General features: G+C 43.3%; 1 protein-coding gene across 3 annotated transcripts in view; it reads left to right on the top strand.

Moving 5' to 3' along the window:
• The first annotated feature begins 354 nt into the window (after positions 1 to 354).
• PJA2 (praja ring finger ubiquitin ligase 2) overlaps positions 355 to 10,632 on the top strand; it is a 201,481-nt gene continuing 191,203 nt past the window's right edge. For all 3 annotated transcript variants that reach the window (XM_086961006.1, XM_086961007.1, XM_086961005.1), the window contains exon 1: positions 355 to 399. The gene's annotated coding sequence lies outside the window, so the exon portion shown is untranslated. The remainder of the gene's footprint in view (positions 400 to 10,632) is intronic.

Genomic DNA, 10,632 nt, shown 5'->3' with positions numbered 1-10,632 from the left:
CCTCACCTTAATATAAATGCACAATTTACGGGTGCGTCCTACTCGTGGTTATTATGCAACCCGACAAATGAAATGAGATTTCGGCTTTATCAGTTGCAAGACTGAAATTAAAATAGTAAATAAGCCTTCAGGGCTGTTATCGGGGGACGGGCTTTCTCCAAATAGCTACGCCTGGTGTTTCCGCACATAGTCTTCTAGACCTGGAGTTTCTATAGCAGTAAAATTGCCTTCCGAAAGTCCACAAACCCACTGCTGCTACCTTTGTTATATGGGTTGAGCTAGTTTCGAGACGTTTTTGCAAGCGATTGTGCTTGTTCTTTAATCCCGCCTGGCAACACTGGTGACGCTCCCGGTGACGTCGGGTGTGGTGAGCAGCAGCAGGCCGGAGTGGCGGTAGAGGTAGGTGTTCGAGGGGAAGGAGAGGGCATCTAGATCGGTCGCCGATGAGGGTTGTTTGTGTTCACGCGGACCTAGGGGGGTCGGTAATCATCACCGAGGGCACTAGAGAAGGAGGGTTTTTACAGGTCTGCGTAAGCTCCGCCCCCTCCGACCACAACACAGGCCTAGAGCGGACCAGGAGCTCCGTAGAGACTCCCGATATCCAGGAGTGTAAACCTTCTCCACCCCTGCCTATACCTGTAGATGCTGGACCAAGGTCGTACCAGCGCAGTACCTACATAAGCCATTATACAATAACACCTCTGAGCTACACACAATAAAAGGCGACCCCCGCCGCCCAAGTTTCCTATATCAGTCAGTGTGTATGTGTAAGCTGCACAATGACGACTTCCATATGCATACTCTTGTCACCTACAGACCCGAAGTTCACATGACAATGGGCCCGATTTAGGCTGGAGAGTCCAGATGTATTAAGACACAGTCGGCTTTGTTAGCTGTCTCCCGCCTGAAATTGCCCCTTCTTCAACAGAAATCAATGGGAATAAACCATTTTCGCATTTATTTTCTCAAATGTTCCCACTTTTCTGTTCAAAAACTTGGGCATGTATGCATAAGAGCTGCTCATCTGGGCACATCGTCTCCCTTCCCCGACAAAACCCGCCCACCCAAAAATATAAACCAGCTTCTATAGATTTCGGTAGAAAAATACATTAGAATCTGTTTAGCAAAGTTATTTGAGGACCGCAACTTTGTTTTGTCAATTCTCGGAGAATCCTCAGAAAGACGCCCCACACCTTTTTATTGATCAAAGAAAGTATGTGTTTAGTCTGCGCTTGGGTGTCGGTGCCGATGGCTGTTTGAGGACGCATGCGTGAACAGGTTTTTAAAACATTGAGCTGAGTGGGTAACACACCTTATGTTGGGGTGTGTAATTGACAAGCAATGTGTTTGATTCCGGTTTCATCTTTCTTCTCCCTGAGGGTTTGTAATCTTTCTGCTTGTTAATTGCTCTTCCAGGATTATTCGTGATGGTAAATATAAACAAAATCGTTATTATGACCTTGTAATGAGCCATTGTTATATGGGGTATGTAATTGAGCTAATTCCATGCAGATATGTTTACGTCTGCTACCCAGGATGTCGCAGACAATAGGCATGTACAGGTTTTAAACAATTGAGCTAAGTGTGTTAGTACACATGACGTTGTCGTAAGTGACAGACAATCCACATGTTTGATTAATGTTTGATCTTTCCTTTCTTTTGAGATTAAGTGTCTGTCAGTTCGCAATATTGCCACTTGTTAATTGCTCTACTACGACTATCCAGTTTATTAAATAGAAAATAACATAATTGTTGTTAGCACCACATATTGCGCCTCTCCCTTATGCAGTGTATATTTGAGCTGAATCCATACTAGAAGCCACTAGGCTAAAGAGCTGGCAAAAAAAGTAGTTGTCTTACAATTTTATATGGAAAAACTGGTGTTCTTATGTGCAAAGGGTACTCTTATTATTCCTTTAGCTCTAGGATACATCAAATGTACAGTGCGTGGGATGTGAGCAAATTGTATGAACAAGTCGCTCAAACAGAAATAGTGCCTTTTAACAACATACCTTTTAACAATAATGTTGTTTTAAATTGTCTTCCAAAACCCACTTCACAGCAAGTGTTAAATATTTAACAACGACACTGTCTTTAAATCATGTAGAAGTATGTACTTAAATTGTTCAACACTGCTTTGGCGAGAATGGCCATATTCTCTGTTATGGCTATTCCTAAATATCTATAGTAATTATAGGAAAAAGGAACTTGCGCAATTGTTGGTGGAACGTGTTGTGCACAAAGCAGCATATTTTCTTTGCTCAAATATTTTGCACTGGTAACCTATTATTCTTAATTACAATGTAAGTTAACCCCTTCCACGCTGATGATGAGCTGGGCACGTCATGACGTAGCCTCCTCGCACGCTGATGACGAGCCCAGCTCGTCACGTAACATGCAATTTACAAAATCTCAGCGTGCAAGCGGAATTCCGCTAGCGCGCAAGAGGTTAAGCTATTATTGACCAACCCAAACTTATTGATAGCAGATTAAGGCTTTACACGTTTTTGCTGTCATATTACAGTAGTTTGAAAAGACAGGACACATTGAGGCATTATCTATGCCACACAAAATTGCTGGTGTTCAGGGGAACTACCGCTGCATAGGCACAATTTTAGTGAAAACACAAGACCCTCCTTATAGCAAAATCTACATATGTCTTATGCTGCACAAATGATAAAGGTAACTGTGGGAAGCCATTTAGGCTTGTCTGCCCCCCCCTCCCCCTTGCACTAGTTGATAAAGGAACGCCGGGTATGCAACATATCCCTGAATGTTTCAGGTGACTAGTTCAGTAGATGATGTGACTCCAACAGAAGGATTCAGGCCTCTCCCTTCTCTGCCTCAATGGTTTGTGCACGTTTGCAGCCAGTTTGGTAGCTCATTGTCTGCCCCCATAGGATGGTTTTCATGACCTCACTCAAGGTTCCAGAGGAGGAGACCCTGCCCTTGGCTGCAAAATAATCCCTTTCCCTATGTGTGTTCTACCATCATCCTCTTTCAGAGTCCAAGTGCTCAGTCGCCACCTCCGTGTGAGGTGTAGTCCACCAATCCCAATGCACAATTCCACAGGGGAATGGCCAGATAGATTCCGAGCCAGGATCCTTATCCCAAAACCTCCATGTTTCTCTGGCAGAGGCAGTAGGAAATGGTCATGGCATGAAAATGATCTGTGGGCCCTGAAATAAAAGATGGATCACTGTTCCTGTGTCCATATATTGATGAGGCCTAAATCAGCAATAAACTGCGCCATCAAGGTAGTGTGTCTAAGTCACACTAGGTCTACCCCTTCTATCTTAAGCTTCGTCCACCATACCAAACCAATCCCCTCCCAGCAAAATGGGCCTCAACCACAAGTCGCCCAAAAGCCATATTAGCAGTTTCAGAAAGGTTGTCATCAGAGGTGGTGGGCTGTAAATATTTATCAGGATCAGTGGTCTGTCGCTCAGGAGGCCTGAAATACCCAAATATCTCCCCAACTTGTCCACCCATTCTGGTTGCACCACAAAGGGGACGTGTTGTCTATCAATTGTTATCTTGGTGTCAGTCTCTTGCAAACCATGTACATTCTGTTTTTGGCCCTCAGTGCGAGATGCCTGTTCAGGGCGGTTTGATCGTGATTTAGTCCTGTAGCGTTGACTGGTGCATTGCGGCCACATTGACTTGTTGATGTCAGTTTTCATAGGGGAGTCTCCTTCCATGAGCGGGGGTGTATGGGTGTAAAGCAGCCTCCTCTCCTCCACCCATTCTCGTACCTGCTCCGGGGTATTGAAGAAAAATATACAGGACTGGAAAAGAACTTTAAATTTAGCCGGATATATTAACATGCATTGGATGTTAAGACTGTGCAGTTTTCGTTTTGCTTTCACAAATGACTTTCTCTGCTTTTGTACTAGCTGTGTACAGTCGGGGGAGAAAAAATTATTTTGGATGGTTCGAACAACAGGGAATCTTGAGTGCGGGCATAACGCAGGACTGCATCACTGTCATGGTAGTTTAACATCTGAGCTATCATGGGACTCCAGACCGAGCCTGTTCGCTAGCACTATATGCGTTCGACTATGAAGCATGGGGACATTGATTTTGGAGTAAAGATCTGTTTCAAACAGCGTTCCAGAAACGGTCCCGTGGCAACCCATCGCATCCTTCCAGGAAAACCAAAAAATGTAATTGTTTTCTTGCACTTGTCCCTTTGCATTGACCACCCTTGCCCCCAACTCTTCAGAGGTGCTTGTCAAGTGGGCAACCAAATGCTGCAAGGTTTCCACTGTATTCTCCAACCCAGATACTCTGGCTTCTGGCTTGGTGATCTTGTTGACTACTTTCCTTAAATCCTGCCGTAGTAGCATGACATCAGCCCCCCCTGCACCCGCTGTTGTGTGTATATTTGTCTATAGTACTTTACCTCCCTTTGCCATGGGGTTTGTCTCTCACCATGATGTATTTTGCTTGAAGGCCTCAATAGGTGCAGAGTTACTCAACCTGCCCCCTACCCCCTTCCCCCAATCCGTCTGGTTGATGTCTTAACCCCCAAGCCCTCCAAGGCACCATCCCACAGGCGACATAGTGACCGTGCCTAGGAAGGGCTCAACGTGAACCAAGTGAGAGGGTTCCGAAGCAGCTGTCATTTTCTCCGCCAAGTCTTGTCTCTTTTTGACCCGCTAGCCCTCCCTGACACACAGCCAGCAGAAGTGTTACAAGTGGTCACCAGGCTCTGTATGCCAGCAAAAATGCTGGGAGGGAGAAGGGACTGAGTAGGGCAAGCAAGGGAGAAGTCAACCAAAGCAGTGACTCCACGAAGGGTGCACCAACCAGAGTTTAGCGCCGCCCGGGAGTCCAGGCGCCTCATCGCTGGCGCGAGTGTATGGGTCGCTGCCCCTCCTCTCCCGTTGTGCAACTTTCGTAGTGGAGGCCTCACTGGTCTGTGCAGGGGTTCCACCCATATTGTTCGGTTCCCAACTGCAGGTGCTGTTCCCTTGTTCGGAGAGAGTGGTGCTCTCACCTCTCTCTCACTGCCACTTGATCAGGGCAGGACCAGCAGACCCTCTGACATCTCATTTGACATTACTGATGACATCACTGATGACATCATCCAGTGACTGTGTGTTTCTGTAAAGTTTAAATATGTTTTATATATTGAAGAATGAGTGGATGTATAAGTGTCTGGATGAAGGATTTAGTAGGTGCGTGACTGACTGTATGAGTGAGTGATTAAATGTGTCTTACTAAATGCTTGGGTTAGTGACTAAACTGTCTGAATGTGTGCATCAGTATGTCTGTTGTTGTGTAAGCTGCTGCATGTGTTGATCATTAGCTATATGAGTGGCTATATGGGTTATTGATTGGTTGCCCAAGTATTTGAATGGGAGACTGAATGTGTGTGTGGGTGGCTGGGAGGTGTGTGACTCTGTGCATAGATGTGTGAGCAGTTGATTCACTAGGTGTATGAGTTCAAGAGTGCATGTGGAAACAGCTATATGGGCGGTTGACTGTGTGCATGGGTGTGTCGGTGAGTGAATGGATATCTTAGTGCTACATGTCCAAGTAAGTACATATGTAAAACACAGTGCATGTGAGAGTTGCCATACATAAATGACTATACATGAGAGCCAGTGAATGTGCGAGTGGCTGTATGGATCATTGTGTACTTGTATCAGTGATTGTATAAGAGAGTAAGTATGTGTTAGTATATGTTTGAATAAGTAAGGTGTTGTGTGTATAACTGTATAGTTGAGGAAATGGAAGTGTGATTGATTCTTTGCATGACTGACTAGGTGTGTGAGTAACTCCATGGATGAGTGGCAGTGTGTGAGTGTCTGTATAGGTGTATGAGTGCATAATGATAGTGTTGTATTGATGAGTGACTGTATGTATGAGTGATTCTATGGGTGAATGAGTGAATGTGTGTGTAGACCTAGGAATCAGTAAGTGCGTATGTAGTAACTGGTATTGGTGTGTCAATAGTTTCAAGAATGGTAGTCTGTATTTAACACTGGGTGTATCAAAGGTTATATTAGAGTGTGAGGAGGTGCATCGTATTATCACATGAATGATATCATCAGTGATGTGATCAGTGATGTCAAATGAGATGTCATTTGAGATGTCATCAGTGATGTCATTTGAGATGTCATCAGTGATGTCACTGATCATGTCATGAATGATGTAATATGTGACATCATCAGCAGTGGATTGCGGTACACGAAATATAGTTAGTACAACTAACTATATAGGAGCAATTTCAATGGTTTTTTAAATGCTAATTCCTAACTATATAAGGCTTGAAGCCTATGGTTTTTTAAGTGAATTTGCAAGGTTTTTAAAATGCAAATTCCTAACTATATAAGGCCTGAAACCTATGGTTTTTAAGTGAATTTGCAAGGTTTTTTAAATGCTAATTCCTAACTATATAAGACTTGAAACCTATGGTTTTTTCAGTGAATTTACAAGTTTTTTTAAATGCTAATTCCTAACTATATCAGGCGTGAAACCTATATTTTTTTTCAATAAATTTCAAAGGTTTTGTAAATGCTAATTCTATTAGCGGATAACGTTTATATATGTTATTATCCTTCTGGGACCACCTGAGCAGCCATCTTGTTTCTCAGGAGAAGTGAGGCACAAGAGAGCACAAAACAAGAGTGGAAAATGCGAAAAGGGGGCAGGGTTGAGACCCCCTAGCCCTTCTCAGGGGGACGGTGCGCGTACCCCGTGATTTTTTTTTTCTGCCCTTGGGGATCCTTTTGGGACCCTCTGAGAAGGGCTAGAGGGTTGGGGGTTCTCTACCCTGCCCCCTTTTTCTTGTTTTCCACTCTTGTTTTGAGGTCTCTTGTGCATCAGTTCTCCTGAAAAACAAGATGGTGGCCAACACTTCCTGGTTTGGAATGTTGACAGTCGACTGCCAGCCAATCAGAAACTTGCTCGCGCACGTAAGGGTATGCGCACGTACCCGTACGGTACGCGTACCGTACCCTTACGGTGCGCGTACGGTGAGCGCATATAGATATATAATTTGCTCAAATTCAATTTTCTCAACAACTACTGGAGGGATTTTCACCAAATATAGAAAAGGCACTACTGCATACCTGTCCCTACCATTTTGCCAAGTTTGGTGTAATTCCGTTTAGCAGTTCGGGCTGTAGCCGTGTCTAAAGGTCCCATAGAAAATGGCATTTGAAAAATTTCAAATTCAATTTTCTCAAAAACTACTTGAGGGATTTACACCAAACATACAAAAGGCACTGCTGCATACCAGTCCCTACTATTTTGCCAAATCTGGTGTAATTCCGTTCAGCCGTTCAATCTGTAGCCTTGTCAGAATGTCCCTATCCTATGGAAATTAACATGGGGGAAAACAGGTTTTGTGACCCCCCTTTTTTCTCGGCCCCCACTTGACGAATCCCCCGAAACTTTCAGGGAAGGACCGGAGCGCAGCGAGGCAAATTTAAAGAAAATTCCAGGCAGATCCCTCAATCGGCGCTAACGTTATTCCCAATAGAATTTTTTTTTTGTTTTTTTTTTTTTTTTGGGTGTTCAAACTGCTTTATTTCGCATTAGATATAGTACACTGCTTCAGTCGCCTACAACCCGGAGGCCGGCAGCGTTAAATACAAACTCATAGAGCACATAACACTTATGTAAACACAGCCAAGTAACCGGCATCCCGGGGGCCCGGTGGCGTAGTATCGCCCTATATTGTGGTCATCCGACACCCAGTGCAGTGTAAAAGACCATACATAAGGATGTGGTGCAGTAGAACAGATTTTTTGTGTAGTTTTCTCCCTTCCCAGTTCCCAACAGTAAACAAAACCAGAGAGGCATCGTAGGCCTTTTCAGATAAAGGATCCTGAGTCAATACATGTTATAACAGTTCATTGATCGTTCCGTGCTACACTTTAAGCTGTCTGTAATATCGATATCAAGTGTGCGTCTGTTCGGTAAAGGTCCCGCGTACCGTTCCAAGGGGGGCACCCAGTGCGGTGATAAGGGAGCATGGAGTGAGCAGGGCAGCGAGCACTATTTAGGGGGGCAGGGGCTCTGTGGTTCTGTCAGCATGTACAGTGTCATGATGGTAGTAGGCAAGTAGCAGAACGGGTCTGGCATATGGCACAGTGAGGCTGCGCCCAATCTAGAAGTAAGCAAAACAATTTGCCAGTACTGTGCAATGATTTACGACAAATTTATATTTGAAGAGCTATTAATTGCTCTATCAAACTGACCACTTCTTCAGTCAATGAAGATTTTGAAAAAGAGACTTTTGGTAAATCTTTGTTTATTAAATTATGTTTTGACTTTAAATAAACTTGTTTTTTTGTGTTATTTTTTCAAGGATGCATTAGCTATATACAATAATATACAATGAATTGGAGGAGAAACAATTTCATAGACGAGAGGATAGGTCAATAAAACATATTGGACAACATTTAGACACTAGACACACAACAAACATTAGACACCAGTGAACACTGAATAGTACATAACAAAGTTTAGCCTATTTAGAAATAGGCTAAACTTCACATAGGACAAAGAATGATTATTTTTCCTTGATAAACAGTTTGAAATAACGCCAACAACTTCCACCGCCCCCACTTTGTTATGTACTATTCAGTGTTCACTGGTGTCTAATGTTTGTTGTGTGTCTAGTGTCTAAATGTTGTCCAATATGTTTTATTGACCTATCCCCTCGTCTATGAAATTGTTTCTCCTCCAATTCATTGTATATTATTGTATATAGCTAATGCATCCTTGAAAAAATAACACAAAAAAACTTAGAAAACAAGTTTATTTAAAGTCAAAACATAATTTAATAAACAAAGATTTACCAAAAGTCTCTTTTTCAAAATCTTCATTGACTGAAGGAGTGGTCAGTTTGATAGAGCAATTAATAGCTCTTCAAATATAAATTTGTCGTAAATCATTGCACAGTACTGGCAAATTGTTATGATGGTAGTAGGCGGCACAGTGTTATGTAAGGTGGAGAGCTGTAGAGGATAGTGTAGAGTATGTCGGCAAGGTGGGAGAAGTATGTCCCTTGTGCATCAGCGCGTAAAGCTCCTAGCTTCAAGTGTCATCAAGGAAGCTGAAACCTGCCTGGGCCAGCAAATAGTCAGTCAGCGGGCTCCAGATATCCTTCGGGCGACTAAGGATCGGCAGTAATTCAGCAAAGGTAACGTGCTGCTCCTGACAGTGGCTAATTAATAAAAGGGATGCCAACGGTATTTTGTTAAGGAAGGTTATTTGTCAAGACAAATACTACTAGTCTCATCATATAGTATATTGTATAGTAAATATCTCATCTACTACAACGTTCATCTACTAGCCATTACCAACAATTAATACTAAAAAGAAAAAAACATACGACAAAAGATTATTTAACGTATTCCTTTAGAAATCCTTTTTCATGTTTTTACATCATACATACAATTCAAACAATATTTAATCTTGTGTGGAAAAGCTAATCAAGATTCAAAAGCAATATATCTTGTACAGAATCCAAGAAATCAAATATCATATTATTGTGGATCCTTAATCCAAGGGTTATATGGGTGGCCCAATAATTTGTGTACAAGGAAAATCTGGCAATGTCTTTTCTTGGCCTTATTTCCTTTTTCGAACACCCAAAGAACAAGGGGCATGAAGAAGCCAAAACAATGTCTTTGTGGCTTCCAGTCAAAATAATGCTCCAAGTGAATATATCCAAATGGTTTCCAAATGAACAGAAGGTGTCAAAATAAATAGTAACTGTCGACGCGTTTCAGCCTGTCAAGCAGTTTCAGGCTTCATCAGGACAAAGGGCAACAATAATCTTAAAAGAAATCCACAAAATAGTCTAATCAATTGCCAGCTGATATCAACTAGGGAGGTCTGTGACTTCAAAAGTAATCCAGGAAATCAATCATAGCAAGTAGGAAGAACTTCCTTTACTCGGTACGTCAGTGCTCATCCGAATGACAGATGTCTCCGAGTTTCATGTTTCTCACCATTTCAGTAGTTTCAAAACAACCTGCTTTCGTCCGGAGATTCAGCCTACACAAATCCTCCAAACCGCGCCCGAGTCATCTACTCCTTGGCGCTGTTCCCAACTTCCGGACAACGGATGCCCGATTAGGACAATTCAAACATGTGGGTCATATCTACCAGCCACTCCTTAAATTTAGGTGCTCTGCCTCGGCCCCAGCGACACGCCACCCGGCGCTTCGCCAAGAGCAGCGCGTTGTCAATAAACTTCCTACAAGTTTTCGGGATGTGCGGCGTGTGCCCAAGCAGCATAAGTGGGTCCTCCGTAATGGGTTCCTTAGTCATCGCCGTGAGAGCGTCAGTTAACTGTTGCCAAAAATGCGGACAGGTGGGCACTCCCAGGCCAAGTGCAAAAAAACCTGCGTGTTCGGCGTTACAGCGTTCGCATCTGTCAGTGTCTATCAGGTGAAATCTGTGCTTTTTAACCGGTGTGTAATATAACCTGTGCAAGAATTTGTAGTGTATCATTTTAAACCTACTGCTGGTCGATATCCAAGCAGTAATGCGCAACAGTAGTGCCATTGGTCATCAGTGAGCGCGGTGGTCAGATCAGCGCTCCAATGCCCTCGCCGGCGGCGGCACGCCAGCCAATCTGAGTTGACGATACAAGCCGGAGAC

The sequence above is a fragment of the Lissotriton vulgaris genome, chromosome 3_1 (assembly GCF_964263255.1).
Source record: "Lissotriton vulgaris chromosome 3_1, aLisVul1.2, whole genome shotgun sequence".
Classification (NCBI taxonomy): Eukaryota; Metazoa; Chordata; class Amphibia; order Caudata; family Salamandridae; genus Lissotriton; species Lissotriton vulgaris.
Note: the sequence above shows the minus strand (reverse complement) of the source record. Positions and strands in the feature narration are given on the sequence as shown.